The following is a 5,307-nucleotide window of genomic DNA, read 5'->3' on the forward strand; positions in this document are numbered from 1 at the left end:
GAAGCACACAACACTCTTGCACCACCCTCGCAGTGTTCACATAGATTGAATCCCATTTTGTTTTGACTTTTCTCACAACCCCCTCCTCCCTGCTCAGACCCTAACTCTTGTACTCTCTCCTCAGTACTCATACCAGCTTGGGAGCAGTTTTGCCAGTGTGCTTGCTTTTATAAAGTTGTGACCTGTGGTCTGTATAGAAGCGTGATTTATATTGTATTCGTCAAGATAACAGTATAAAGCACTGTACAGCATCTTCTCAATAGTCCCCAAGGCATTCAAGAAAGAATGAAAGGTGATACATTGGAGGTGGAAAAAAGTTATCGAGAAGCATGAATTATAAGGTACGTGTGTGGGAATCCTAGCAAAGATGTACAATTGTACAATATTGACAATTAGCCCAATCCTGAAGAAGAAAAAAAAAGTCAAAGCAGCTGATACTGGGAAAGTGGGACTAACTTTGATAAAAACGATGGCCACATATTCTAGATAATATCGAGAACTTGCCTCTCATATGGATCTATGAGAAGCAGTTAGCAGAAGGTACGATAACCAGACACATTATTTGTGAAAAAGCAAAGGTATCGTAAGCTGACCTTTTGAAAAATGAGCCAGGCACATCAGCAGACTAAGAAAAAAAATGGAACATTCAAAGTGTGCTGTGGCTAGTTTGAAAACTACGAGACCAGTCTGTTTTAGAAGGAATACAGCTAGGACGATCTTCATTACTGCAGAAGACATGGCATTTTCTGGGTAAAGTCCAGAATGTATTGCAGGACGTGATTTTTGAGGGTTTTGAATCAATGTAGAAGGAGGCGGTTGGCAATGAAATTATGTCCTTGAGCAAGACAATGGGATTGGATGTGAACAGGGACAACATCCTAGAGGAACATAGCGTGCAGCTGATGGCCGATGAGCTGTTGGAGTTGCAGAAGAAGCAGCATCAAAAGGTAGTTTAGGATATTTGATATGAGGAGGAGGGAAAAGCAGCTTATCTATTTACAGACAATGCTATGTCATATTTCCATACAATTTTAAAGAAAATACAAAAACAGTCTTCTCTAGATAGGTACCTTGTCAATATTGAATATAAGTGTAAAAAAAGATGACAGTGGCCAAGAGAAGTAAATTAAATGATTCAGTTAGTGGTAGTGAATGCCGTTCAAGAGAGAGCTCCCAATATTTTACTCAAAAGTTCTCATAGAGGGGGATTCTCCCTCCAAGAAGTAACCCTCTCCTCCTCTCTCATCTCCAGTATGCCAACCCCAACTCTCCTCAAAGTTAAAGTGAGAGTTGATTTGTCAACACTTCAATTTTTATTACAAATTATTTTGTATTAATTTTTGATATTAGGGATAATAATTTCTTTAAGTAATATTACAAACCTTTGAAAGTGAATGGAACACTTTAGTGAAATTATGAATAGCGGATATGAAGGGAATAATTTGATTGATATACCTGAAGCTGAGGAAGACCTTGATGTGCCCATGAATGAATTAATTGTGTTTGAAGTCAAAGCTATCATTAAAAAACAAAAGAGATGGAAAGCCCTTGGATACAATGGAATAACTGCTGGGATGATTTTGGCTGAAAATGAAGTGACTCTCAGAATACAAGATCATTTTGTAGAATGTGGTGTGAAGAGGCAAAACCTGATGAATGGGAGCTAGGAGTGCTGGTGAAAATGGTAAAAAAAGGAAATCTGACTGATTGCAATAATTACAGAGGCATCTCACTTGCATCAGTTGTCATGAAAATATATAATATGCTCATTCTAAAGAGACTAGCGAGAAAGATCGATAAGAAGCTGAGAAATGAACAAGCAGGATTTAGAAAAGGCAGTTGTTCTGACCAAATTTTCATTTTAAGGAATGTGGTGAAACACTGCAGAATATAGAAATCCACTTTTGAAAGCATCTGTGGACTATAAAAAATCCTTTGGTTCTGTGCACCGGCCATTTTTGTGGAGAGTTCTGCGTTATTATGACTCTCCTGTGTTATTATGAGTTCCTCTTAAATATGTAAATTTGATAAAGTCTGTTCATGACCATAGCAAGGGCTAAGGTAATGATAGTAGAGTCCTATCAAATGAATTTCCAGTGAACAGTTGAGTACTCTAAGGAAATGTGAACTTGTCACCTATGTTGTTTATCCTCCTCATGGATTTTGTAATGCATAGAACATTTGGGGATGGAGATGGATTGGACTGGATTGGTAAAAGGAAATTAGCTGACCTAGAGTATGCTGATGACACTGTCCATTTTGGCAGAACACCACAGGACTTGCAAAGCTTGTTCACCATAATGCATGAAATATCACATGAGGTTGGGCTCAAGATGAATAGAAGACGACATCGATGATGAGAACTGAATATGCAATGGAAAATGAAATATCATCGGAAGGAGAAAGGATTAACAAGGTGAAATCGTTCAAATATTTAGGAAGTACGATCTCTAATACAGGATCTTTAAAATTTAAGTTTAATGAAAAAGCAAGTCAGACAATGGCTAGGTTAAGTAAAATTTGGAAATCAAATCACCTGAAATTACATATAAAAATAAGGCTATACAGTATATCAGATTATTTTGATCGGTGTTACTGTATGGACATTAGTCGTCGTATGACAATGAAACTATATCCAACAGATTTTGTAGATTTGAGAACAAAGCTCTTGGAAGAATATTGGGAGTTGAATGGCAGGACAGGATTAGAAATGAAACTAAGAGAGATTATTCTTTTCCCATATGTGGATGAGATCATGGTGAGGGGCAGATGAAGATGGTTTGGGCATGCTCTTTGCACTCCCCAAGAGAGATTAGTTCACCAAACTTTCAACTGTGCTCCAAATGGCACTAAAAGAGTTGCAAGACCCAGACCTACATGGCTGAGGACTATGAAGCATAAAGTAGGAGAGGATGAATGAAGAAGTATTAATTTAAAAGCTTAAGATAGAGACGACTGGCAAAATCTAACTGAAGCACTTTGCGTCAATAAGCGTAAGAGGAAACAGTGATGATAATGAGGAAAATGAGTGTATATATGTAATTATGAACATGTGGAGTGCCTCAAGTAAATTCCTTTTAATGGGAATTTTTTTTTGCAAGACTTTACGGTTGCGACCTCACTCCTGGAATGGATTAACCTTGTATAACGAGTTACTTCTATAAAGATAGGTACGGAAGTTTTCTCTAGCACCTTTTACTTGCTGAGAGTCCTTCCTTCTGGAGATTTGGGTCCAAAGGCTTGGTCTCCTTTCCTACTATTTCTGACTATGCAGGTATCCTTGCTTTATCTGGTGTTAGTGATTTTCCATTGCTAAGGAACAGAAAAAATGGAGCTTAGTAGGGTGTGGTAGGAAGTAATTTTGCATCCTTAGATGTCTTTATAGTCCTCAGGTTCTATCTCTTTTGTTTGATCCCTTTCTTTCTACATTTCGTGAACCTCCTTCTAAGGGGAATTTTTACTAGATTAACTTGAGAACCTCTCCTCACATAGCAAGGTGCTTGTCTCATTCAGGATCAGAGCTCAGGCAGGTATTTGAAAATCATTTTCACAAGTGTTTAATCATTGTTAAGGAATTCCTTTAGGTAGGTTTCCCTTGTTCCATCTTCTTTTTATCTTTCAGGAAATGGCATGATTTGTCTGCTTAATCATACCGTCCAGATTCATTAAAGATTTTCTGATTTGATTGTGGTATTTTCTCTCCTTCAGATGCCACCAATCCCCTTCTCCTACATGAATTGTGTCATATCTTGAGTGCTTTGATGATCAGTCATTAGCTTGGATTCCTAGCCTATCCTTTCATCATCAACCAAGTATCATACAGTAATTATTATTTCTGCTGATGCCGCTATGCATGGTGTTCGGTGTGCTCAGGGTACCAATGCAGTCTCTCTGATTTTTGTGTGTATTCACATTTAGATCAACTTTTGTTGCCTATCTCATGTTAAGTTATTTTTAGGCCAGACTAATATATTTTTATGCCTAATATCAGCCTACATTCTCGTGTTGCTATCTCCCCTGCGAATAGAAATTTTTACAGGGATTCAGATTGCGAACTTATGTTCATTGCTGGTACTCTTCATTGCAATAGCAGTGGCTCAGGTTACCCATTAGGCCACTTGGCTACGCTGTTCAGTGTTATTGAAGGAAACAGTTGTCATCTCTTTGTTCCTGATGCTGGACTAGGTCAGTCTTTTGGTACAGTATTGTCTCTCTGTGGTCAATTATTATTATAATTTTCATTATTAGTTAGACTACTACCATAGTTGAAAAAGCAGGATGTTATAAGCCCTAGGGCTTCAATAGGAAAAAATAGCCCAGTGAGGAAGGGAAATAAAGAAATAAATGAACTATATGAAAAGTAAAGAATAAAGAATATAAACTATCTTAAGATCGGTAATAACGTTCAAATAAATATCTCAAATATAAACTATTAAGAGACTCGTGTTGGCCTGTTCAACATAAAAACATTCACTACAAGTTTGAACTTCTAAATTTCCATCGATTCATATGTCCGATCAGGATCATTCCAAGGCACCATCCACCCTTTGAGATACTACTGCTAGAGAGTTATTGGGTCCTTTGGCTGGCCAGGTAGTACTACATTGGATCCCTCTTTTGTTACGGCTCAGTTTTCCTATGCCTACACATACACCAAATAGTTTTCTGTATTCTTTAGACATTCTTCTCTTTCCTCATACACTTGACAACCCAAGATAACCAAATTTTTTTTCTTTCAGTCAAGAGGTTAACTATTGCACTGCAAGTGTTCAGTGGCTACTTTCTACATGGTAAGGATAGAAGAGAGACTTCAGCTATGGTAAGTAGCTCTTCTAGGACACATTAAAATCAATCCATTGTTCTCTAGTCTTTGGTGGTGCCATAGCCTCTGTACTATGGTCTTCCACTTTCTTGGGTTAGAGTTCTCTTGCTTTAGGGTACACTCAGGAGCACTATTTTGTGTTTCCTTTCCTCAGTGGGCTATTTTCTCTGTTGGAGCCCTTGGGCTTATAGTATCCAGCTTTTCCAACTAGGGTCATAACTTAGAAAGTAATAATAATAATAATAATAATAATAATCTGGTCACATTTGGAATAAAACTTCTGGAATACTATTTATTTCTGGGTCGAACCTGTGGCGCCGGGCGAAAAGTCCTTCTTGTATACCTTTTCTGATAAAAACCTTCCAATTATACCAGAGAAAGATAAAAGCATGGAATGCTGAGGTTACAACCCTCGCGCGAGCACCTTTTGGGTGTCGTGTATAAAGCAAAGGCGCGTGAAATCCACTATTCACAGGTTGTCTTCC

This window comes from Palaemon carinicauda, chromosome 31 (genome assembly GCF_036898095.1).
Source record: "Palaemon carinicauda isolate YSFRI2023 chromosome 31, ASM3689809v2, whole genome shotgun sequence".
NCBI classification, from domain to species: Eukaryota; Metazoa; Arthropoda; class Malacostraca; order Decapoda; family Palaemonidae; genus Palaemon; species Palaemon carinicauda.